We start from the raw sequence: 27592 nt of genomic DNA, 5'->3' as shown, positions 1-27592 counted from the left end.
CCACTGGTTAATAAAGAAGTTACTTTGGCCTATGACAGGGCAGAATATGGCTAAGTGGGGGAAACTAAATTGAATGCTGGGAGAGCATAGGCAGAGTCAGAGAGATTCCATGTCACTGCAGAGGGAGACAGGTGCTGGACCTTGCTGTTAATCCTCGAGCCTCATGCTAAAATACAAAATAATAGGATTGGGTTAATTTAAGATGTGAGAGCTAGCTAGAAATATGCATAAACTAATAGGCCAAGCAGTTTGGTAATTAATATAGTTTCTGAGAGATTGTTTCAGTTCTATGTGGCCAGGAAACAAACAAGCAGTCTCTGTCAACAAGACAGTATTCTTTAGAACAAAATGATGTATTTATTGTTTAATTGTGACTATACATGATAGAAATATATATTCCATAACATAAAATATAATATTTTATAGTATCATTATTATTATAGCTTAATCTCTGTGACATGAACTACATAGTCCAGCAATACCTACATTTACACCGGGGACAGAGAACCAGGAAGCCACTCAGTCCTGCAGCCTGGCTGTCACTACAGTGACAACCTGTCAGTGGAGGCTGGAAGGTTCTGGGAATCTCATGCTGCTGGGTCCACATCCTCCTGCTGCAGTTCTGTGGCAGCACTGCTCTCCACTGTACTCAGAGAAGCTTCTTCTGCAATCCAGACCTGGGATGGAAGGAGAGTGAACTCACACTGGTTTCCTCTGACTCCACAGGGACACTTTGCACAAGTGCACTAGCACTCACACACACAGTGACACACACACACACAGTGACAACCAATAAAAAGTAAAATAAGGACCCCAAAATATGGAAAATATAGGATTAAAATCCACTGTTGGAAATATACTGAAGCAGGGTCTCACCATGTAGACTAGGCTGACCTGGAACTCACAGTGATTCACCTGCATCTTCCTACACAGGATCAGGCTTAAAGGTGTGTGCCACCACACCTAACTGTTTTTTAGATTTTTTGGTATGCTATTAAAGTATTAGAACTTTACAACTGACCATTTCACCCAAATTAATTTGTAAAACCAGTGACATTAAGTACACAGACAACAATCAAATATCTCAGGTATCACTAAAGGAAACCTATAACAGCTAGTCACTGTAAATGCAAACTGAGGACCAGTTGTGTAGTAGAAGTCTCTGGTAACTGTGACAGGAACCCAGACCTTACCACAAATGACTGCATGATGAAAGTGCCATTCAGGCCACAAAACAGAGCACATAGATAGAACTAACTGCAAAAATGAAAATAAAAGCCTAATCTATCCAAGCCCGTAGTCGAGGGAAAGTCTCTGAGTGTACTAACCTTGCTGTTTGGCTTCTATAGTTCCACTTCTGGCTAACTGTTCTTGTTCACTAAAGTATGTTGACCAAGAACATTGTTTTTTTGCTTGAAAGCTCTATCTGAGAAATGCTTGGTGCTACCCTGGAATCCCACACACCCTGTGTAGCTGCTGACTGACCAGCTAATAAAGAGTTTTTGTTGATTTAAACCCATATCTGAGCAACCTTCTCTGGTGAGTATTCCACAACATTTCTGGACATCTCATGTAATTCCAGAGCAAGACCTCAAGACCATGGCGATCTCAGAGTGCCTTGGAACAGGGACAAATGTGGTGGTCAAGGAGCTTCTAGGGCATTGGTTCTCCACCTGTGGGACACAACTGCTTTTTGGATTCACAGGCCCTTTCAAAGGGGTCACACATCAGATATCCTCTATATTAGATATTTACATTACAATTTATAATAGTAACAAAATTAGTTATGAAGGAGCAACAAAATAATCTAATAACCTTATTACAATATGAGGAACTTATTAAAGGAAACATGTAGGAAGGTTGAGATCCACTGTCCTAAGGGGTGTGCAACATGAGTTCTGGGTCCCCAGGCTCCCTTTGATCAGTTCCTGCCTAATGCTACAGAGGGGTCTGACATCTCCACCCCAAAAGGAAACAAATCAGAAATCCCCTGGTCTATCACCTCTGGAGGTGACAACAAAGATTCCACGAATGAGACATCTATATCCTGCCCCCAAGGCTCAGGAGCCATCATGAAGATGTCTTAGTCAGTGTTTAGAGTAGTAAGGTTTTCTTTCTTTAGTTTATATATTTATTGTTATTTTATGTGTATTCATCTCTAGTGTTTACTTTTATCCTCTGTTTATGGGTCGTTTCCTGCACATAAGCACGCGCACCACGTACATGCATTGCTGGCAGAAGGCCGAAGAAACATCTGATTCTCTAGAGTTGAAGTTACAGACAGTTGTGAATCACCATGTAGGTTCAGGAAATTGAACCTCGTTTCGTTGAAAGAGCAGCCAGTTTGGTTAACCACTAAACCATACCAGATCTCCAGTCCCTAGAAAAGGTAATTTTTATTTATTTACTTTTTTTTTTTTACAAAGTTAGGGGATGGTAAGGATTGATCTGGAAGGAGTGGGGGCAAAGGATTAGCCATAAATATGATCAAAAGACATATACGGAGGCATTACAATCACAATGGATTAAAAGAGTGAGTTCAAAGACAGGCTCCAAAGCTACAGAGAAACCCTGTCTTGAAGAAAACAAAACAAACAACCAAACAAAACGTTGATTTTAAAAAAGCTAAAATAACAATTAAGGGCCACCAGATGAGGACAAGATTGAAACTTTTTTTGCAGTAGGTGTGGGAACCGCACAGGGACAAGTGCGGGTAAATTTCAGTGCATTCTGCAGAGAACCAACAAAAGGCACAGACCTTATTCTGTCTACATCTCTCCTGATTCTGTTGCCAAGAGTTGCTGAAGGTGCAGCTGCCACAGCTGGTGTTGAGTGTGGTGAAGGGTCCGCTTGGTGTGGGAGCCCAGGACAACAGTGTCCTCCCTCTCAATTCACAGTACGAGTGTTCCAAGTGCCCAAGCGCGATGGGGAGCATGGTTCCCAGGGAGGGAGGACCAGAGCCACAGTGCCCAGAGGGATCCCTGGAAGAAATATAGGAAAAGATAGGAACTAGGATTCTGCATGATTGGAACACTTAAAGGACTGAACTCACAGCCCTATTACCCTGGACATTGCAAATCTCTCCGTAGGGCCCCCTGAGGGACTGTTCTGAGAAATCCTCTATTTTTTCCACAGCTCCAGTGACATCTGTAGGTAGCCGGGTCTCAGGAAGGAACCATGGCAAAGGAACAATCGTCCATGTGCAATCATTCTCACAATCTGAGCCTTTTGGTTCTACTCGGTTACTGGGGAACAAGTTGCCAAGGTCAAAGTGGAGGGTTGCTGGGGGAATGGAGACAGACCTGGCTCTAAGCCAGGAAGTTCACAATACCCCTAGGCTAGCTGGAAGTTCCTGGGTACATCTCGTCCCTCTCGTCATCACTCCAGCCTCCTGACTCTTCCTGGACCTACCTCACCCAGGCTTCTGTTGATTAAAGAACTTAGGGGAAAAGTTATATTGAGCCCTAGGTGGCAGAAGGGAGTGCTTGTGACACGTGCCTTCATCACCACTAGGTCGGGGAGAGAGGGGTCACAGGATGACTAAAATCCTGTCGCCAGGACAGAATGTGCTAGGTACAGTACAAGACCTCCATGGGAGGCAGTCTCAGAGAGCTCATCTGGACCTCAGGCATGCTACTCTCTGAAGACTGTCTTCCCAGGATTCCTTACAATCCTGGTGGATTCCATCCACCATTCTGGGACCTCTTTGTCCTTGAACTTTCTTTCCCACCTTCCTAAAGTATCCTCCAGCACCTGACAGTAGGTTGTTTCCAGGTTCTGGCTATTACAAACAATGCTGCTATGAACATCGTAGAGCATATACTTTTGTTGTATGATAAGGCCTCTCTTGGGTATATTCCCATGAGTGGTATTGCTGGGTCCAGGGGTAAGTTGATCCCGAATTTCCTGAGAAACCACCATATTGCTTTCCAAAGTGGTTGCACAAGTTTGCATTCCCACCAGCAATGGATGAGTGTACCCTTTCTCCACAGCCTCTCCAACAAAGGCTATTATTGGTGTTTTTTATTTTAGCCATTCTGACAGGTGTAAGATGGTATCTTAAAGTTGTCTTGATTTGCATTTCCCTGATTGCTAAGGAAGTTGAGCATGACCTTAAGTGTCTTTTGGCCATTTGAAGTTCTTCTGTTGAGAATTCTCTGTTCAGCTCAATGCCCCATTTTATAATTGGGTTGGTTAGCCTTTTACGGTCTAGTTTCCTGAGATCTTTATATATTTTGGAGATCAGACCTTTGTCAGTTGCGGGGTTGGTGAAGATCTTCTCCCAGTTACTGGATTGCCTTTGTGTCTTAGCGACAGTGTCCTTTGCTTTACAGAAGCTTCTCAGTCTCAGGAGGTCCAATTTATTCAATGAGGTCCTTAATGTCTGTGCAGCTGGGGTTATACGTAAGAAGTGGTCTCCTGTGCCCATGTGTTGTAGAGTACTTCCCACTTTCTCTTCTATCAGGTTCATTGTGTTCTGACTGATTTTTTTTTAAAAAAAAAACATGTAGCATTTAATTTTGCTATTCTTACAGTTTTCTTGATGTGGGAGTGTCATATCAATCTGTTGATTTCATTGGTTAAAAAATAAAGAAACTGCTTGGCTGGCCCTCATAGGTAAAAACATAGGTGGGAGGAGTAAACAGAACAGAACTGGGAGGAAGAGGAAGTGAGCTCAGAGAGACGCCATGCCCTGCTCCCGGGGAGACACACGCGATGAAGCTCCAACCCAGGATGGACGTAGGCTAGAATCTCCCTGGTTAGCCACCTCATGGGCTACACTAGAAATGGGCTAGTCCAGGTGCGAGAGTTAGCTGAGAAGAGGCTAGATAGAAATGGGCCAAGCAGTGTTTAAAAGAATACAGTGTCCATGTAATTATTTCGGGGCATAAGCTATCCAGGTAGCCGGGGTGCTGGGGACACAGCCCCGCTGCCCTTATCGCTACAGAATGGCACCCAGACGTGTGGGTAACTGAGTCCACAGAAAGCCTGAGAAAGCTTGGGAAAGAATAGAGTAAAGCGTGATTCTTGTGGCAATTTCTTGGGTCTGTTCTGCTTGCTAGAGGCAAGCAAGTGCTCTCATCTAAGAGAGGCTTCCTGACTCAGCTTCAGCTGCAAAACCCTGCAGCTCTTAAGAGGTCCTGCCATGAAACACTTAAACAGTGTTGACGAAAAGCTGAACACATGCTTTTCGGTTTTCAGCCGTAGCAGGAAAAAAGCTGTGCCGTTTAAAAATGCCGGCTTTCTGGGCTGTCCTGCCAGGGCAAACTCTGACTCTTTGATGCAGGCGGTTCATGCGGTTTGCAAGCACAGGCTGCTGAAGCTCGCTTGCTGACAGGGACCTTGAAATGCCATAGAGTTGTGGCAGTAAACATGGCTACAGCCAGTACCTCAGCCATGAGGCTGGAAAGCTAAGGAACGGACTGGATCTAGTTGGCAAAGCCACGGCTTTAATCCTACTAATATTGCTTGCTAAATTAAGGACTCATGTGGTCAAAAAAAGAGACATATACAGTAAAAGAAAGATTCAAAGTCAAAGAAAATGTTTAAATGGTTTACAGTGTGTTAAAAATATATGCATGCTAAACATTGAAGTTCTTAAAGTAAAAAACAAAATAAAAAAGGAAGAGAGTTGTTGTGTGTGGTAGTACACACCTTTAATCCCAACACTTGGGAGGCTAAGGGAGATTTACCTCTATGACTTCAAGGTGTGGTAGCACACACCTTGAATCCCAGTGCCTAGAAGGCAGAGACAAACAGATCTCTGTGAGTTCAAGGTGTAGTAGGTACACCTTTAATCCCAATGCCTGGGAGGCAGAGACTGAGGGATCTCTGAGAGTTCAAGGACAGCCTGGTCCACAGAGTTATTCCAGGTCAAAGATATACAGAGAATATAAAATAGAAGTAAAAAGAAATGAAATAGATTAAAATAAAGCCACACGATGATGGAAAACACACAGACACTTTTGATACTGTATGCTATTATGCTCTCTTTGAATTGTTTGAATGCTGAGGAAAGAGCAACAGCTGCTAAAAGATATTTGTTTATAAATGCTGCTGAACTAATTCAACATAGATACTTGGAATATCCCTTGAATTTGAAATTTGGATCTAAGGACATGATGCTTTGGAAAGTAGTTTCTTATTTTGTTTTCACAGAGGATGAGACCCTGTTCATTTCTTCTATTCCGATATGGTATGATGGACCACACCCTCCTGAAGGGTTGTTGTGAACATCTTCATAAAATTGCTTTGCTCAACTGCCAACTGAGATGAAACTAACACACAGGTTATACCATGAAAGACCTAATTAACTACGCCCCCATTCAGCAGGAAGCAGTTTGGAGAGAAAAAACTGCACCCATGTTCCCAAATATGGTTTATAAAAGTTCTTTAACATTTAAAGGGGGATATGATATAGATATGAATAATTTGTATTAGTATAGATTTTGCTTTATTGATAGAGATTTAAGGTCAATTTTATTATATGTATATGTATTTCTGATATTGATTAAGGTATTGTGATTGTGTAGTTCACTTAAAAATGTAATATATATAGGTAGTTAATAGATAATCATAATAGTCAAGTTTGTAGTCATGTTAGTTAATATTTTCTAGATGTACTTAGATACATTTTAGATAGGCATTCTTCATATCTTTCAAAGATTATAGAATATGGCATTTTAAATGTTTTAATAACTTAGGGTTTTTCATGACAATGAGACTCTGCTCCTGGCAGCACCAATGTACTTCAAGAAGAAGATGGGCATTGAAGAGGATCATTATGGAGTTTGATAGCCATTTGGGCAAGAAACTGCTCTTGCCTGGACTATTGCATAAACTGGAAACAGAGAACCCGCAGAGAGAGGACTACTGAACTTGCTTAAAGGTGAGATGATCTTTTGAGATTCCTGATTCATGAAGGAGTCTGCAAGACATTCTGCAGGACACAACAGATAGTGACTGAACTGACTTTGAATTTTCCTGCTTCATGGAAATGTCTGCTGGATACCATGGGCCTGTAGGCTGAAGATAGATGCCCCAACAGTACAGAGGAACTTTGGGTGACTGTACAGGCAGTGAGATGTCTCTGTCATTTCTAGAATTTTGGATTTCTTGTTTACTTAGGTAATATTATATTCTTCTGGAGTCTGTGATAAACTTGAAGAATAGATAGATAGTTATAGTTCTAGTTTTCCATTGTTATGATAAAAGATAAAATAGATATAAATATTGTAACTGTAATTCTTGCTTGATAAATGTTTTGTTATATGTACTTTTACTGTGTTAAAATTAAAGCCTTCCTTTTTTTGTTTAAACAGAAAAAGGGGAAGTGATGTGGGAGTGCCATATCAATCTGTTGATTTCATTGATTAAAAAGTAAAGAAACTGCTTGGCTGGCCCTCATAGGTTAAAACATAAGTGGGAGGAGTATACAGAACAGAATGCTGGGAGGAAGAGGAAGTGAGCTCAGAGAGACACCATGTCCCGCTCCCGGGCAGACACACGCGATGAAGCTCCGACCCAGGATGGACGTAGGCTAGAATCTCCCTGGTGGGCTACACTAGAAATGGGCTAGTCCAGGTGCAAGAGTTAGCCGAGAAGAGGCTAGATAGACGAGGGCCAAGCAGTGTTTAAAAGAATACAGTGTCCATGTAATTATTTCAGGGCATAAGCTAGCCAGGTAGCCGGGGTGCTGGGGACACACCCCGCCACTCCTATTACTACATTTTTCTCTATTTTTTCTGTTTATTAATTTCTAGTTTGGTCACTCTTCACTGGAGTTATTTATATAAATTATTAATAAATACACCAATATATTATTATTGATATATAATAAATATTAATATATAAATTATTAAAATATATTAATATATTATTATTATATAATAAAATAGTAATGTATAAATTACATTAATCTATAAAATAAGATAATTTATATATAATTTATATTAATACATTAATACAGTTTATATTGTTTTAATCTTAACCTTATTTAATTATTATATACTTTGGCAATGTCTATCCTGGGAAATATTCTATGTACAGATTAAAAATATTATTGTGGGGCTGGAGAGATGGCTCAGAGGTTAAGAACACTGGTTGCTTTTCCAGAAGACCCAAGTTCAATTCCCAGCACCCACATGACAGCTTACAATTGTCTGTACCTCCTGCTCCAGAAGATGGACACCCTTGTACAGACATATATGCAGGAAAAACACCAATGTACATGAAATAAATGATTTTGAGAAATGGCAAGCATGATCATAAGAAAATAATATAGGTTATATAGTTTGGAGTCAGAATGGTTCACAGTAGAGGTCCACATCCTGTTTCCTTACAGAAATCTGGTTGTTCTTTCCATTATTGAAAGCGAGGAATTGGACCGGGGTGGAGGCACATGATTTTAATCCCAGACTGTGGAGGTAAATGCTGGTGGATCTCTGTGACTTCAAGGCCAGCCTTGAATGGTCTCAAAAAAGAAAAATAAATAAATAAAGACAACAAAAGCAAGGAATTAAAACCTCAGTCACCATGCTGCTATGCATTTCTCACTGCAGTCATAACATTTGATTCATTCAAATTATTCATTTAAATCAACAGATACTTATGACTGTGATTGCTGCTATTGAACATATTCTTTTGTCATTATGTAATTAATGTCTCTGCCTTTTAAGATATCATGTTAGCAGCATAAAGCAGATAATATAACTAAAACATGAGAAATGGACTTGGAAAGACATTTACCTTAAGATGATACACAAATGATCAATAAGCACATGAAAACATTCAACGGTGTTTAGAATATGTAACTCAAGATAACAGTGAGGGGCATCCATGTGTCTTAGGGTGGCTACTACAAAATAAATATCTTCAAGGATTTGGATATGGAGAAATAGTAGTTCTCACGGACTGTTGTTGGGGTATTTTCTTTCTTTCTTTCTTTCTTTCTTTCTTTCTTTCTTTCTTCTTTTCTTTGCTTTTGAGATAGGTTCTCAGAGTATAGCCCTGTCTTTACTGGAAAATGATAACATGCAATGTAGATTAGTCTGTCAATCTTGTATCTTTCATGACTTCAAAACTAGTAACACACCAAGTTCAGCTGACAGGTCAAGATATCACCTGGTCCCACTGATTCATATATCTATGTGCCGAACCTGGGGAAATTCTTTCCTGTTGTCCCTCAATGGTGGTGCTCTCTTATTGACCACAGATGCTTCCTCAGCCCTAACCCGATCAGGCAATAGTGATTTTTAGACCAAATACTACACTAATAGCCTCATCCCAATTCCTAATAAAGCCCTTTCTCCCCCTGCCCAGGAACCTCTGGAACTGGCTATCCACATTAATGTCAGAATTCTTATTTTCCAAGGATTCACGATAATGGCACATTAAACACTGAGAGAGTATTCAATAATGTTTCCAGCCCTGAATTCCAAAGTCCTCATCCCCAAAGCAACACAATTAGGTTACCACAGAAATAGCCCACTTCTCTGGGGCCAATTTCTGCCTGATTTTGTTCCTGTTGCTGTGACAAAACACCATGACCAAAAGCAACATGGAGGAAAAAGGCTTTACTTGGCACCTAATTCCAATTCAGTTATAGTTACAGTCCAGTTCAGAGCTGTGTCAGGTTGACAGAGTGAACCTTCACAGAGTGCACGGAAAATTCTTCTCAATTCTTTTCTGAACCCCTACTCTCTCCCAAATATCTCCTCTATTAAGTGTTCAATCTAGAGCTCAAAAGTTCCTCTGTGGATGATGGGGATGAAACACAGGGCATAGCAAATGAAGTGTAGGATTCAATACCCATCCAGAAAACTTCTCTTTAGGACAGAGATGGTTACAGAAAAACCACAACCAACCAACATGCAGTGCTATGGAGTCCAGTCCCAGTGGTTACATCTAAAAACCTCTCGCTCACCATAGGCACAGAGGGTATTGCAGACTGTGGACAGGCAAGATTGTAAGAGCCAGAGGAGCAGGGACTTTGCTGTGAGTAGCATCAGAAGCCACTACAGTGAAGCCTCACCAATCAGACTGTGAGCTAATGTGACCTGAACAAGGAGGAGACCAATGACCACACCAACTGCTGGGGTAGGAGGAGCCCAGGATGACTCAACCCTACCAGAGACCTACAGGCAAATGAGTAAAGATGGGAGAAGGGGGGGTGGCTCTCCCCAGAGAAGAACACAACAACTGGTTGCCCAGTGCCAAATGTTAGTCCTGAAAACATACATACATGTAACAGTATATAGACTCAACAGGTTCTATTTGGGGATATATACATATATACAAGTATATATATGCACACAATAGCAATTGATGGAAAAGAGACCATGAATTTGAGAAAAGAGCAAAGAGGGGTATATGGGAAAGTTTTGAGGGAGGAAAGGGAATGGGATATATTTTAATTAAAATATAATCTCAAAAATAAACAAAGACATTAATCCTCTATCTTTCCTGAAAATTGAGTGAATCAGGCTTTATAGGGACAATACTTAATTCTAAAAGCTTCTCTTACTGCCAAAGTGATATTGGAAATGAAAACAAGTACATTATCCAACTGTAGGGACTAAGAAAGTCCAACCAAGGAATGATGTGTTCTGTGAGGACAGTGGGTCCCCCTCAGACCCTGTCTTTTATGGTAGTGATGTCAATCTCTTGTATGAGAACATGTAAATAAAATTAGTTTGTCAATCATGCACACACTGGGAGGAGGGACAAAGAGATGAAGTGAATGCCTTAGTCTGTCCTGGTATCCCGCAGTAAGATATGGTTCCAATAGAAAGCCAAAGATTTGTACATCTAAGTCATTCAGTCAAGCTGTGGTCATGTCCACCTGTGGCCTATTCTCAGTCCCCCCTCCCCAGTCTGAAAAGTGATCTGACAGGTCATTAGAAGTGTGTGACATCTCTTCCCAGGACACAAGTTGTCCCTCTGCCTGCAGCCTTCTCCTTCCCCAAGTGTTAGTGGGGGGTCCCAGAGAAACACACAGATGTCTACATTAATTATAAACTGATTGGCCTATTAGCTCAGGCTTTCTTATTAACTAATTCTTATATCTTACATTAACCTATAATTCTTGTCTGTGTTATCCACGTGGCATGGCGTGGTACCTTTTATCAGTGAGGCATTCTCATCTTATGTCCTCTGTGTCTGGGTGACACCTGCAGACTGAGCCTTTCCTCTTCTCAGAATTCTCCTGTTCTGGATGCCCCACCTATACTTTCTGCCTGGCTACTGGCCAATCAGCATTTTATTAAACCAGTACAAAGTGCAATACCATTGCCCCACAGCACTCCAGCATGAGATTCCTAGAGAAATTCTAGGCTCCTTGGGGTCTAGTGTTTCCATACTCTGTAGATTGAGAGACTCGAGTAATCTTTAGTCTATCTGCTTTTATTTCATTCTTTATTTTTTGTTTCATTTTTGTGTTTATTTTTGTTTAGCTTATTGCTTTGGGTTGTTGATACAGGGTCTCTCCATGTATCCCTGCATGTCCTGAAACTGAATTTGTAGAGCAGGCTGCCCTTGAAATCATAGATATCATTCTGCCTCTGTTTCTTCAGTGTTGCAATTAAAGGCAAGAATATCTACATTTCTTCCAGACAGGTTACAGAGGGACAGGGGAGTCGGGTGAGAGACAACTGGAGGAGGCAAGAGGGAATATGGAAAAGAATATAATGAGAAGGAGTTTGGATGAGAGAAGGGCAGCCATGACGTCCAAGAGGAATTGGAAAGGGGTGTTAGGAGGAGGAGTTGGGAGGAAGGTCTGGAGTGGAGGCAGTGAAGCAACAGAAAAGAGGAGGGAAATGAAGAAGAATATGGGGAGGCCTAAAGGGAGGGGAGGCTGCTGGGACGGGTCAGTGTAGAGAACGGGTGAGGACTGTGTTGGAATCCAAGGCAGCTGTGTGAAGGTGAACAAGGCTAAGAGTGAAGGCATGGTGAGCCAGACCAAAGGTGGCAAGAGCATACAGGGAACACAGTGTTGTTGTGGTGAGGGTAGAGAGTGTAGCAAGGGAAGGATTGATGGGAGGAGGAGACTAAGGCAGTGTGGGCTGTAGTGGAGCTGAGGTTTGAGAGGGAGGAGAGAGCTAAGAGGGTAAGGACCACAAGGGTACAGAGAAATTGAAGGCAGGAATGAGAATATGGTAAGGAATAGGATAAAAGGCACTACCACACCACATTAAAAGGTCAAGAGGGAATGAGGATGGCTTGGGGAGAGAATAAAGCATTGGGGTATAAGGGTTGTAGGGTCAAGATAAAGGGGTAAAGGAGGAAAGCAGCCAGTGAGAGTTTGAGGGCTGCCAGCAGAGCAGAGAGGGCCCTAAAACTGGGGCTAAAAAGAAGGAAATAATCTGTGTGCAGCCCTAGGCAGTATGGGTAGGACAAGGCAGAGTCGGGGGAGAGGGGTGTTGGTGGGAGAGAGTGGAAGGCAAGGCCAGCCAAGCTTGGGTACTTGGACAGGGACTGGGAGGATGTGAAGAAACCCCTCAAACAGTCACTAAAACTTCCTCTCTGGCTGCAGGTAATGACTGCTGCACAGGCCAAAAGCACTGACTTTATTCCTGACTTTCTACCATGCTTCAGCTGCTTTGGGTCTCCTAGGCAGCAGTCACTTTGTATGGGGAAAAGACCACATGGAACGGGAGGCCTGGGGACACCAGAGCCACAGAGCCCAGGCAGCTCAGCTCCTGTCCAGGTGCCATGGCCTCTCAGGAAAGGTCTTGAGCCTTCCAGAGCCACTCCTGGTTGCTGATGTAACCACAAAACCTCTAAGACAAAAAGTGAAGGGTGTGACAGACAAAACCTGAACAGCCTGAGGTCACAGCCCTGATTCTGAATTTTTCCTGAATGTCATCAGTAGGAAGCTAGTGTTTATTACAGTGCCCTTCACATCTAAGGCTGAGTTTAGAGAAGGAATACCATGATCTCTGCCAATCACCAAGCTCATTAAGTGCACCTTGGCTCTGAGCCCATGGTGTTGGAGTACAGCCCAGGAGTTTTGGTGATTGAACAACAGATCTTAAGGGGACAGAGGATTACAGTACCAGGAAGGAAGGATGCTCCTACCTGACCTGAGGACCCTGGACCACCACCCCTCTCGTCCAACCCTCACAGGCTCCTTCTGGATTACTGTACAGTCCAGACCTTGGGGTATGCTCTCTAACTCACCACATACTCGTTCCCTTAGAGGCTTTCAAAAAAGCTGAGAAATTACAGCAGGAAGGTGAAACAGGGCTAGAGAAAATGAAAGTCTGATGTGGCATTCCTGGCTTCCTCAGACACACTAAGAACTGCACATCCTGTAGGTAAACAACCCTCACCCTCACTCCAAAGCTAGGAGACAAAGAACAATGCAAATACCATGGTTGTTCTCACCTTCTATTTAGTTGCCATTCTGAATGGATATCACATGCATAGTTTTGTCTCCCAACATTGCCATATCTGACCACACACTTCATCCGATCATAACCTTCTGTTCACATGTAGAATCAAGTAGAGTGTGAAGTTCTGGTTTTTACAGTTAGAAAAGGAAATATGCATTAACTTACTCCTGTTTATATCTTTAAGGTTTCTGTACATGTCAGAGTCAATTGAAAGGTTTGTCCATGGAGGAAGCACTTTGTGAGAGGACTGAGCTTCAAACAACCCCTTGGGAGTGTGAGGTGTCAAGGGATTGCTTGGAGAGGTTTGGGTGGAGCCTCGTGGCTCTTTTGGTTTTCTTCTACTCTTTTTCCCAGTTTCTGGAACGAGACGGGCTCTTTCCCACAATGCAGCTTCCCTTGGAACTACTGAAGATACTTCCCTCTCTGATGGCCTCCCTCATCTTCCCAGAATGCATGCTGGTTAAAAATTAAAGCTAAGTTCTGCCCAAGGTCTCTCTGATCAAGAGAACACATGAGCTGGAGGGGTCATTGACCCTGGAGGAGAACCTAAAATTGTCATATTCCTATATCAACACAGATTCTAATTATATTTTAAATATATATCCTTGTACCCTCCCACAGGCAAGTGTAGCTCTATGGCCAGGGCTGTTGGCATATACCTGTAATCCCAGAATTCAGGAAGCAGAAGTCCAAGGATCACTGAGGCCAAGGTCAGCTTGGTTTACATAGCAAGTTCCAGGACAGCCAAATCTACCTAATGAGACACCCTCTCAAAAAAGAAAAAAAAAAGGAAGGAAGGAAGAAAGGAAGGAAAGAGGGGGAAAGGTATATTAGTATATAAGAAAAATAAAGAGCATCTCTCCATATCATCAAAAAGCTGCTATTGTTTTGCAGCGAACAGAGATTGTTATGAAGATTTACATGTGTTTGAAATGCAGAGAATAAGTGACCTTGTGTGCCCAACAAAACCTGATATATCTACAGTGCAAACCCTACACCTAAGACTCGAGAAATACTGGAGGAAAGTGATGGAAAGATTTTTAAGAGGCAGAGGACCAGAATGCTTAAGGCCAGTGTCTCCTAGCCATCGCAGGGATGCCATACCCATGAAATCTCGACAATGACTGTCTAAGGACGACCTGCATAATGGCAATATCAACTGACATGCCTTGTGCATAGAAGAAATTTTATAGGGCCCTGTCTCTATTTGACAAGCTATGGGCAGCCAGTGATTGCTGAGAGAGTGGAAAAGGACCTTCTCCAACCACCAGTCCTCCAAAAGGTTATCCAATTACAAGTGATCAATCATCAACTCATGGACATACCAGCACTACTAAATGTTGTGTGTCTGTGTGTATTTTATGCAATGATAATGATTAAAGATGAGGTCATGAATAAGAGAAAGGCAACAGAAGGAGGGCAAAGAGTTGAGGGGACAAAGGGAGAGTAGAAATGATGAAATAACAGGACAGAAGGAGGGTAGAAATGATGTAATAACAGGACAGAGGGAGGGTAGAAACGACGTAATTACAGTACTCACAAAATTCTAAGAAACTCTTCATTTTGAATTATTTTTTAAAAAAGGACAGAGAACTTACCAGATATATAGGTCTCTCTTAAGAAATGTCCCACTGTCCCCCAAAGAAATATACAACCTGGGAGCAAGGGCCTAAACATTGTCTTTCACCTTTACCCTGTTGTCCTAATTGATTTTGGCTCCCAGTTATGAGCTATTAAATGTGGAATATGACAGTTGGATTGGTACTGAAGAAGAAATAGTCATGTGACTGCTTGGAGATTGACCAAAAATCAATTTTTAAATAAGTTTCAACTTGGTGAAGACCCAGGTTTAAGTAGTGAGTAGCTTGACAAACTCAGAAGAAGGCACAGGGGCATTATCTTGACTGAGCATAAATATTTGTTATTTAAGCAAAAAGCTTTTCAATGGTGATGCTTTCATAGAGAACAAAAAGCCTTGTGCACACAAAGAAGCACTGGAGAAGCAGGAAAGTTAGACATATAGCTTACCTCTTCAAAGGGATGAGCAGTGAAGCTGCTCTACCTGAAATCTAGGAATGAAGCCCTTTAACAACCTAGTTATCCTTTGCTTTCAGATGAGGGATGTTCTACTTTATCTCTCAGAATTTATGTCTTTACTTATCCAAGACCTTCTTCTCTGGTGTGGGAGTCCCCTCTGTGTGCTGTGATTACCATTAATGAATAAAGAAACTGCCTTGGCCTGTTGATAGGGCAGAACATAGGCAGGCAGGGAAGACAGAACTGAATGCTGGGAGAAAGAAGGGCGGAGTCAGAGGGACACTATGGAACTACCATCAGAGATAGACGTGCTGAAACTTTGCTGGTAGGCCATAACCTCGTGGTGACACACAGATTAATGGAGATGGGTTAAATGTAAGAGTTAGCCAATAAGAAGTTAGAGCTAATGGGCCAAGCAGTGATTTAATGAATACAGTTTCTGTGTGGTTATTTTGGGTGTAAGCTATTCGGGCAGCCAGGAAGAACAAGCTGCCTGCTCCCATGCAGCACTGCCCTAAATCTTGAGCATTGCTTTTAGAGCATAACGTCTATTCTTATGAATGATGTCACACGTGCTTTATAACAGCCTAAGTGACTTCTATGTTATCTTAGGGCCAGGTCAATCCTGATACCTATAGGCATTATGTTTATCTCAGTCATTCCCTTCAGACTATAAATCTTGGGCACTATCTCTGTGTCAATAGTAACCATTCTTGCAAAAGAAGCCAGATGGACTCTGTAAGGCATTTCAAAGCAAACATGTCTTAAATTGTTGCTCCCTTAAGACTGAGTTAGCTGTTCTCTGAATACTTTTTCCAAAAATTGTGCTGTGCTTAAATATGGCTAAAGTAAGATGATCTGTGGCAAACTTTAGAAGTCCTGGTCCAGCAGCAGTTACAATAAAATTGATAGTCAAGTTTTATTCTTGTTTCTTCGTGGATCCTTTCCCCTGTTCCTGCTGTAAAGCCTGCAGGGAAGTCACCACAGCTGCTGCCACAACATGGGATGCGGGACCTTCAGAGAAGATAAGAAAAGTTTTCTTTAAATAGAAATCAGGAAACTCGGTCCTCTCACCCAAGGGGTTGAGACTGTAAGTGAGAGTCTCACTTACATGGGCCTTCTCAGTCCTTTGAGACAAAGCATTTTGTACAATTATTGAGATCTTTGTTGAGATCTCAAGGAAGAAAAATATTCAGAACATCAACTTTATATGCATAGCCCATGAAATGGGGGATAAAATCCATGTTAATCATTTTACAAGCTGCAGTACATAATGTATTGCTTGGAGCATGTCAGGAGATTTATAAAAAAAGACTTTTTCTGCCACACATCTTGGCAGGTCTTGGCATATAGCCAAAGGAGACTTCTTTGACTGCTGAAGCTACACATTAGTTAGAGCTATACTGTGACTCTCATGAGTCATCTTTCTGCATTTCAGAGACTGCCTGTCTGCAGCTTGTAGGACTGCCGGGGTCTGGTAGAGCAGAGTAATTTCCGAGAAATTACATGTGGAACTCCAACACTGCAACAACAGCTAGCTGGACTGCCTCAATGTAGTGGCCTTTCATCTGTATTTTAATAAATAAATCTTGCCTGAAAATCTGAGAGTGAAACAGCCCCATTGATCAGGCTTGCAGACCAGGCAGTGGTAACACACTTTAATTCCAGTAGCCAACTAGTTGCCATAAAAACCAGCCATGACATCCTTTAATTCTACTGGTGCATGCCTTTAATCCCAGCCCTAGAGAAGATTATAAATGGGAGGAGATAGCTCTTAGACACAGTCTCATTCTGAGATTCCTGAAGGCCGGACTGCCAATTTTGGACTGAGGTTGAGGCATCAGCTGGTGACTGGTGATATGGGATTTCCCTTTGTATGCTTTGATTACTATTAATGAATAAAGAAACTGCTTTGAATCTATAGCAGGACAGAATTTAGGTAAGTGGGAAAAACTAAACTGAATGCTGGGAGAAAGAAGGGCAGAGTCACAGAGAAGCGATAGAGTCCCCTGAGACAGATGCTAAAAGCTTTAGCTGGTAAGCCACTGTCATGTGTCAATACACAGATGAATATAAATGGGTTAAATTAATATGTAAGAGATTACCCAATAAGAAGCTAGAGCTCATGGGCCAAGCAGTGTTTTTAAATAACACAGTTGCTGTATGATTGTTTCGGTTCTCGACAGCAGGGACAAACAAACAGCTCCTTGCAACAGACTGGCTTATTTGCTTTTTGGATCTTCAGGTTGAATGTTAATTTCTCTCTCTGGGCTTTATTACTCATGCTTCATTATTAAGAGCTGGATTCTATGCTTTACAGATCTTTAGGTTAAACCCCAATTACTCTCTCTGAGTTTTTATTAATCATGTTCACCTCAGGACTTAATTTTTTGTCTGTTGGCTTGATTTTTCTTTAAAAGATTGTGTTTTTCTTCATAGCAGAAATAACTCACTGTTAAAGATTCTTTTATGGAAAATATTTCTTTTTCTTTTTCCCTCATAATGGGTGTTTGACTGGAATCTCCAGCTCACTCTGCTTGATCCAGAAAACCTCATTCCTTTCTCTCCAACCCCCTTCCTCTCAGCGAATCGCCAACAAAGAAAAGTTGCCAAAAAGACCAGTTCCATCCACATTTTTGGCAGCTGTGGTAGCTCTTACTGTAAAGTTGCCAGTAGCCCAAATCCTTCCATCCAAAGTGTTCTCTGAGTCAGCAGAGAAACCTACTATCAAGGCACAGAAAACCTATTAATGGGAATAAAACATTATCAATGGTCCCTTCAAGGGATTAAAAAAATTAGAAACACTGTCTCCACCCCCCAATAATAAAAAAGTACAATTTACAGCACAGAGACAACTGCAGTCAAATTGTGAAACACTAAGCCACTGCTACTTACATTTCTAGAGGTATTAGTCATGTATTATATAGAGGATGTTACCTTCTCCTGGTCATCTAATTACTACTTAAAAAATCACCATCCTAGACCTGGATGGAGGTGGGTGGTCCTTGGACTTCCCACAGGGCAGGGAACCCTGATTGCTCTTTGGGCTGATGAGGGAGGGGGACTTGATTGGGGGAAGGGGAGGGAAATGGGAGGCGGTGGTGGGGAGAAGGCAGAAATCTTAAATAAATAAATAAAAAGAAAAAATGCTTAGTTTTCTTGGCAAAAGCAAATTTAAAACTTTTGGGTCATATTATTAGGAATGCTCTTATCTGTTTTTCTTAAAAGCTGTCAGTTAAATTCTACAACAAATTTAATATCTAAAACAAAGTAGGCTATTAATTTGTTAAATAATGTAGTTGCTGAAGAAGTAACTTAAAATATTCCCTTACTAATAAGATCCTATAGAAACCATTATGCTGCTAGATAAAGATCAGGTGAATTATTTACTTCACATTGATAATAATAGACAGGTTATATTAGCATGTTATTTGAATCCTGTAGATAATTATCCAAAATTTTTCCTCTTAAAGATTTTTAAAGATACCCTATAGGCATCACCTAAAATTACATCTAAAAATTATATAAATTTATGATTTTTAAAAATCTAAAATATATTGCTTTTAGTTCTTTTATGTATGATTTTTTGAAAGGACAAGGAGCATGTATTCAATATACAAATTCCAAAGGTGCCTTGAATTTTGTACACATCACAGGAGATATAGCCCAAAAGCAGAAGTTTGCCATAATCAATCAACTTTAATTGAATGTTTTTCAGCCATTAAATATTTAACTGACTTTGCTATTCATTTAAATTTGAGTGACAGTTTACTGGATTGACTAAGAAGAATCAGAGTCTTCATAATGGATAGCTTTGAATCTCCTGTTTGCACACCTTCACTCAAAATGGTTATCCCCCCTCCCAAAAAGAGATTAAGGCTCAGTAGTAACTGACCTCATATTAAATTAGCACATAGATAATAGAGGTGTCTCTGTGTTCTATATACTCTTTATCTCAAAATTTAGAAGTTCATTGGATATGCTTAAAACATCTGTTTAAATTTAACATAAAACTTGTAACAAAAGGCAGATAGTTAAATCTATACCTAGGCAACTTTTATTTACTATAGCATTATATATATAATATAATATAATATAATATAATATAATATAAATGATTCAGCTCTTATTTTAAAAATTAGGTCTACTATATCATAATGTATAAAATGTATTTTTTTAATAACAGCCACATGGTTTGTCTTGATCTTAGCTGATGCTTCATCAGGATAAAAAGATCATGTGCCTGGGAGCCACCTTTACTAAAGTTAAAAAATAATGCATACTACATAATTTCACCATCATCTTAAGAGACCCACATGGTATAAACCAAGACAACACTCTTTTTTTTTTATTTTTATTGAGCTCTTTATTTTTCTCTGCTTCCCTCCCTGCTTCTCCTCCCCCACTCACCATCTTCAACTCTCCTGCAATGTCCCCATGCTCCAAATTTACTTAGGAGATCCTGTCTTTTTCTACTTCCCATGTAGATTAGATCTATGTATGTCTCTCTTAGTGTCCTCATTGTTGTCTAAATTCTCTGGGATTATGGTTTGTAGGCTGGTTTTCTTTGCTTTATGTTTAAAAACCACCTATGAGTGAGTACATTTGAAAATTGTCTTTCTGGGTCTGGATTACCTCACTCAAAATATGTTTTGTAGCTTTATCCAGTTTCCTGCAAAATTCAAGGTGTTGTGTAGGGGAAGCCTAGCCAATCACCTTGCTTGAAGGGTGGGATCCCCTTGGGCTAATATTTACTTATAAATGTTGCAGATGTGCTCCCTGCCTTCCCTTCTGTTTCCTGCTCTTCGTTAGAACCTTGGTTTTGTAAGTTATTCCCTTCATCCCCTTAATAAAGCTGATATTAAAGTTAGCCTGATTAATCCTATTTGCTGGTCGTTTATGCCCCATCATTTTGGCGCCCTAACATGTGGCTTTTTGCCTCCATCCCTGAGTGCAGCCCCACGGCACAGGGGCCTCTTCCCTCTCTGCTGCGCCATGGATTTGGCTTTGAACTTTGTGTTGTTATTTTTATGCTCTGTAGTACTCCATTATGTAAATGTACCACATTTTCCTTATCTATTCTTCAGTTGAGGGGCATTTAGGTTGTTCCCAGGTTCTGTCTATGACAAACAATGCTGCTATGATCATAGTTGGTCACATGTCCTTGTGGCACGATTGAGCATTCTTTGGATATATACCCAAAAGTGCTATTACTGGGTCTTGAGGAAGGATGTTTTCTAATTTTTTGAGAAATCCTCACACTGACATCCAAAGGGGCTATACCAGCTTTCATTACCACCAGCAATGCAGAAGTATTTCTTTTTCCCCACAACCTCTCCAGCATAAGTTGTCATCAGTGTTTTTGATTTTGGCCATTCTTACAGGTGTAATATGGAATCTCAGAGTTGTTTTGATTTGCATTTCTCTGATGATTAAGGATGCTGAACAATTCCTTAAGTGTCTTTCAGCCATTTTAGATTCCTCTGTTGAGAGTTCTCTGTTTAGGTCTGTTATTTTTATTTGGATTATTTGTTCTTTTGATGACCAATTTCTTGAGTTCTTTGTATATTTTGGAGATCAGACCTCTGTCTGATGTGGGGATAGTGAAGATCTTTTTCCATTCTGTAGGCTGTTGTTTTGTCTTGTTGGCTGTGTCCTTTACTTTACAGAAGCTTCTTAGTTTCAGGGGGTCCCATTTATTGTTTCTCTCAGTGTCTGTGCTGCTGGGGTTATATCTAGGAAGTGGTCTCTTGTGCCAATGTGTTCAAGTGTACTTCCCACTGTCTCTTCTATAAGGTTCAGTGTGGCTGGCTTTATGTTGAGATCTCTGATCCATTTGGACTTGAGTTTTGTGTATATTGATAGATATGGGTCTATTTTCATTCTTCTACATGTTGATATCTAGTTATGCCAGTCATTTGTTAAATATGCTTTCTTTTTTCCATTTGATATTTTTTTGCTTCTTTGTCAAAAATCAGGTATTTGAAGGAGTGTGGATTAATATCCGAATCTTTTATTGGGTTCCGTTGGTCCTCCTCTCTGTTCTTATGTCAATACCAGGCTGTTTTCAGTACTATAGCTCTGTAGTAGAGTTTGAAGTCAGGGATTGTGAGCCTCTAGAAGTTCTTTTATTGTACAAGATTGTTTTGGCTAGCCTGGGTGTTTTTGCTTTTCCTTATGAAGTTGAGTACTGTTCTTTCAACTGTGAATAATTTTGTTGGGGCATTTTATTGAATCTGTAGATTGCTTTTGGTAAGATTGTCATTTTAATATGTGAATTCTGCCTACCTAAAAGCATGGGTGATTTTTCTACTTTCTGGTGTCTTCTTCAATTTCTTTCTTTAATGATTTAAAGTTCTTGTCATACAAGTCTTCCACTTGTTTGGTTAGAGTTACTCCAAGATATTTTATGCTATTTGTGGCTATTGTGAAAGGTGTTGATTCTCTCATTTCTTTCCCAGCCCTTTTATCATCTGTGTACAGGAGGTCTACTGATTTTTTTTTTTTAGTTAATCTTATATCCTGCTACAGTACTGAAAGTGTTTATGAGTCATAGAAATTCCTTGGTAGAATTTTTCGGATTGTTTATGTAAACTATCAAATCATCAGCAAACTGTGAGAGTTTGACTTCTTTTCTGATTTGTAGCCTGTTGATCTCCTTTTGGTGTCTTATTGCTCTAGCTAGGACCTCAAGAACTATATTGAATAGATATATAGAGAGAGTGGACAACCTTGTCTTGTTCCTGATTTCAATGGAATCGCTGGGAGTTTTTCTCTATTTAGTTTGCTGTATATTGCCTTTATTATGTAAACAGTCTTCCTGTTTGGGCGATGGTAGCACACACCTTTAATTTCAGCACTTGGAAGGCAGAAACAGGCAAATCTCAGTGAGTTCGAGGCCAGCCAAGTCTACAGAGTGAGTTCCAGGACAGGCACCAAAGCTACACAGAGAAACCCTGTCTTGAAAAACAAAAAAACAAACTAACAAAAAAACGCTTAGTCTTACTAAGCCTTCTGTTTAGTATTTTATCTTTCTTTTAGACTAAAGAGACAACAATAACTCTCCAGGATAGTTTAGATTAGAATAGATTTTTGAATGTTAAATTTCTAAGGATATAAAGGCATATTCAGTTTAACAAAGATTAACTTAGAGATGTGTGTCTAAAGTTGTAAAATGCTAAACTTTTAAAAGCAATTAACTTATAAATCAGTACCTTCACTAACATACAATACACCTTCAGAAACACACCAAGGAAAATAAGTAAATAAATATAAATAAATAAATAAAAAACTGGTGACAGCAGATTCACATATTCCCTTCCAAGGACCTGATGTGACAGTGGTAGACAGATGCATGGGCCTAATGTGACAGTGATGGAGAGATGCAGGGACCTGATGTGACAGCTGTGGACAGATGTGTGCAAATAATTTCTAAGTCACTAACAAGGAACTCCTAAGGGTTCCGTTGGTCCTCCTTTCTGTTCTTATGCCAATACCAATGAGTTGAAGGTCATGTCAGCTACAGATCTGGGAAGAGCTTGGGTTTCTAGGACTCACTGACCAGGACCATAGCCAACTCAGAGAGCTGAGGCCAGTGAAACACCTGTGTCCTAAAGCAAGGGGGATGAAACCTGTGGATCCACACCGAGGTTAATCTCTGTCCTATAAGTACACACCACAGACCCACACCTTCACAAACATACAGCTCACCAGGAAGAACACACTAGAAAAAGTAACACGAAATTCAAAAATTCTCTACCAGGGATCTGGACTTTTTCTATGTAAAAGTCTCTTCTAAAACAGGGAGAAAAACCATTTTTATTTCACGTGTATAAGCACTTTATTCATGTGTGATTCTCTGCACTGTGTGTGTGCAGTGCCCATGGAGGAAAGGAGCCTGCATGGAATCCCCTGGAACCTCAGTTCCCCAGGCTGTGAGCTGCTGTGTGATTGCTGGGGATCCAGTCTGGGTCCCCAAAGAGCAGCTGGTGCTCTTACCCTCTGAATCATCTCTACCCACAGACACCCCAGAACGTTTGCGAATCTCTGCGCAGGGTCCTCTGCGGGATGGTACTGAGGACTCCCTCATTCTCTCCGCACCTCAAGTCACACCTGTCGGGTGCCAGGACTCAGGAAGGAACCATGGCAAAGGATGTAGCCACTGGAGGCAATCTTTCCCTAGCCTTTTACTTCTACGAGCTGTCTGGGGTCTTTGCTGCTTCACAGCTGAGAAGCAGGGCAATGTAGAAGTACGGCAATGTGTACACATGGCAGCTGGAGCAGCAAGCTGAGAGCCACAGTCTCCTTCTCAGTTTGCAGTTTCGTTTGGGTTTTGTGTTGTTGGTTTTATTTATTTATTTTTTTCTCTATGCAGCATGCCTCTTGGTGGACTATACTTTTGTTTGTTGTTTATTTTTTGAGACAGGGTTTCTCTGTGAAACAGTCCTCGCTTGTCCTGGAACTTGCTCTGTAGACCAAGCTGGCCTCGAACACACAAATCCTCCTGCCTCTGTCTCCTGAGTGCTGGGATTAAAGGTATGTGCCCCTACAGCCCGGCTGGTTTGGGTTTTTGAAATAAGATCTCCCCATATAGCTCTGGATGTCCTAGAACTATGGATGGACACAAATTCATAAAGTTCTGCCTTACTCTGCCTCTCAAGATGAGAGCTATGTGACACCAGGCCTACCTGAGAACACACATCTTAAACCTCGAGCAAGGACCAGAGATGAAGAAATGGGAATGAGTTTTAAAGCCACATCTCCAGTGACATACTTCCTTCAGCCAGGCCTTACCTCCTGAACCTATTCAAACAGCTGCCACCAACTGGGTTCCAAGTAATCAAACATCCTGCTTTACAGAGGACAGGTTCATTCAAATAACAACACTAGATACTCACAGGAGAGTATAGGAGTTCATACCTGAGTAATGAAGTAATACAGAAAGAATACCTGCACTTGATGCAGGCCTGAATGATCGCTCTCGTGGGATCTGATCTGTCCCCCAGGAAGGCAATCTGAATCTATCTCTGACGTGGTTTAGTTTTAATTGTTTTTAAGATTTATTTTGTTTTGACTGCATGTATGTATGTGCACCACATATGTTCCTGATTCATTTGGAGGGCAAAAGAGGACATTTGATCCTGTGGAACTCAAGTTACAGGCAGTGGTGAGTCCAAACAGCTGCCACCAACTGGGGACCAAATATGTGAACATCCTACTCTACAGAGGACAGGCTCATTCAAGCCACCACACCATCCATTCACAGGAGCATCTAGGGTTCTTCCCTGAGTGACAGGGAAGTAGTGAAGCAGTGCAGAAAGAAGGACTGCACTTGCTGCTGGGCTGAATGGTCGCTCTTGTTGGGGCCTGATTCTTCCTCCTGGGACTGCAATCAGGGTCTGTCTTTGAGGGGGTTCAGTTTTATTTTTGTTTTCAGATTTATTTTGTGTTAACTGCGTGTATGTATCTGCACCACATATGTGCCTCGTGCTGTCAGAGATCAAAGAGAACATTTGATCCCCTGGAACTCGAGTTACAGGCAGTGACGAGTTACCATGTGTGGTTGCTGAGAATCAAACCTGGATCAGCTACAAGAACAAGTGCCTGTAATCACTTCCCCAATGGTTCAGTTTAAACAATGGGCACAGGAGTCGAAGTTTTCATGGGATAACAGCTTTCAGCTTCTTGTTCATCTGTTTTGTATTATTTTTCTTTGCTTGTTTTGGGTTTTTATTTTGTTTTGTTTTGTTTTTTGACACAGCGTTTCTCTATTTACCTCTGGCTATCCTGGAACTTACTTTGTAGACAAGAATGACCCCAAACTCCCAGAGATCCACCTGCCTCTGTCTTACTGAGTGCTGGAATTAAAGGCATTTGCCACCCTCACCCAGCTTGTCTTTAATTATTAAAACCCAGCCACATCTAGGTTGGCTAACCATCTTTTTGTATTTAGGATTTTTGTGTTCTGTTAGCCATGACCCCCTTAAGCAGTTAGACTTTAAAGTGGGACCTCTTTCTCATCAATGAACTATTGCCTTTGTTGTTAATTTCTCCTGACCATTCGACCCTATGGGGTTTTTCTGTACCATGTTGCTAGGGTTCAAGAATACAGTTTCCTAACACCAACCACAGTCTTGATACAACATCATCATCCCTGAGCTTAGCAATGCTAGTGCCCTTCTCCCTGGTTCTTCTCACTGTGCTTCTCAGCAGGGATGCTCCAGCATCCACAGACAGCATGGACTCTGCACTCTTCCCCTGGAAATGTTTGCTGTTCCATCCACTCTGGCACATGCACTTCTCTGAGATTCTTGATCCCTACTTGTAGTAATAGGAGCGGTGGGACTGAGTCCCCGGCACCCGGTCACCCCCACGGCTAGCTTTTACCCGAAATAATTACACCGAAACTATATTCTTTTAAACACCGCTTGGCCAGTTTCTCTCTAGCCTCTTCTAGGCTAGCTCTCACACCTGGACTAGCCCATTTCTAATATTCTATGTAGCACAGCTAGGTGCGCTTACCGGGAAGATTCTAGCCTACGTCCATCCTGTCGGAGCTTCATCACGTGTGTCTGCCCAGGAGCGGGGCATGGCTTCTCTTTTGAGGCGTCTGCTCCCGAGAGGAGAACTGTTGAGTCTGAGCTCACTTCCTCTTCCTCCCAGCATTCTGTTCTGTTTACTCCACCCACCTATGTTCTAAGCTAGGAGCCCAAGCAGTTTGTTTATTACTTAGCCCATGAAATCAACAGATTGATATATGGCACTCCCACATCACCTACTCTTCTACTGCCAGATTAAACCAGCCTAGATTTTCTGTGTTCTGTGCTCTGGGCTAGCCTCTGACCAGTTTCAGAAAGATATCACTGACGTACTGCACTATGTTTAGGGGATCGATCTTGACTGTGTTATTCTAGTCTCATTCTTTGTCTGTGATAAAATATTCTTCCAAAAGCAACTTGTGTGAGAAACATGAACTTGCTTAGAGTTTTATTTGCTGTGAAGAGTCACTATGACCATGGCAACTCTCAGAAAAGAAAGCCTTGAATTGGGGCTTGCTTACAGTTTCAGAGTTTTATCCCATTATCCTCATGGTGAGGAGCATGGTGGTACACAGACAGATATGGTAGCTGAGAGTTCTACATCTGGATCCAAAGGCAGCAAGGAGAGAGAGACTCTGGGCTTGGAATGGGCTTTTTGAACCTGAACACCCACCCCCGACTACACACTTCTTTCAATAAGGTCACATCTACTCAAACTTGGCCACACTCTCAATTCCTCTTAGGAAGTGCCAACCCCTGATGACCAAGCATTCAAATAGATGAGCCTAGGGAGGCTATTCTTATTCAAACCTCCACAGCACTGACCTTGTATAGTTTTCATACAATGGCATCTGCCAAGGCCTCTGCCCTTCTCCCTGGGCATCCTTTCCATGCTTAGCAAATAAGAGTCACCCATGCTTCTCCATGAAAGAGAGTGGACATATTTCATATCACATCTACTTCAACAAATGTACTTACATGTTCTTTTCTGAGTCTTTACACACGCCCTGCCCTTCCAGCTCTAGAAATTCTGGACTTTCTGTTTCATGCAGTGTGGCCCAGCCTCTGCAGCCATTACTGGAGCACATGGGCATTGTCTCCAGAAAATCATGGCTGTTTGCTGACTACTGAAAATCAGACTGTCCAAACATAGGGAGATAGCTGACTAGTAAGGCGTGTTTCACAACCGTGAAGACATGGGTTTGTTCCCTAGTGACCCTGTAATAGAGCCAGGTGTGGGGCTGTGTGGTTTTCCTGTCAGTAGTAAGAAGGGGGAGACAGGAGAACCCTGGAGTCAGTGTCAAGCCTGTCTAGCCTGCTTGGTGAGAATCAGGGCTTTTTAGAAACCTTGTCTAATCAATTCTGCTGTGACACACTTGTAAGAAAGTATAAAAATGTTTTCCTTCACAGATCTGGAAGTGTGAGTTTAAATACTTCCTTCTAAGACATTTTTATTATTGTTGTTATTAATTATTATTATTAGTGTTTATTTGGACATCATCAGGGATGCTTTCTTTCAATCACCTTCATAAATCCCTCTTCCAGCTTTAGAAAAACAGTTTCCTTTTATCAAACTTCCAACTAGATTTTTCTTACATTCTGCTGAATAGAACAGCTCTAGGG

At 41.3% G+C, this 27592-nt stretch overlaps 1 long non-coding RNA gene across 1 annotated transcript in view; it reads right to left on the bottom strand.

Moving 5' to 3' along the window:
* Positions 1-368: 368 nt before the first annotated feature.
* LOC121466283 overlaps positions 369-27592 on the bottom strand; it is a 31090-nt gene continuing 3866 nt past the window's right edge. Inside the window, exons 2-3 of the long non-coding RNA XR_005976753.1 lie at positions 2759-2981; positions 369-677 (exon numbers count right to left, since the gene is read on the bottom strand). This is a non-coding gene — a long non-coding RNA (uncharacterized LOC121466283). The remainder of the gene's footprint in view (positions 678-2758; positions 2982-27592) is intronic.

Source organism: Microtus oregoni, unplaced genomic scaffold (genome assembly GCF_018167655.1).
Source record: "Microtus oregoni isolate MIOR12 unplaced genomic scaffold, Mior012 000033F_ref0000390, whole genome shotgun sequence".
In the NCBI taxonomy this organism is placed as follows: Eukaryota; Metazoa; Chordata; class Mammalia; order Rodentia; family Cricetidae; genus Microtus; species Microtus oregoni.
Note: the sequence above shows the minus strand (reverse complement) of the source record. Positions and strands in the feature narration are given on the sequence as shown.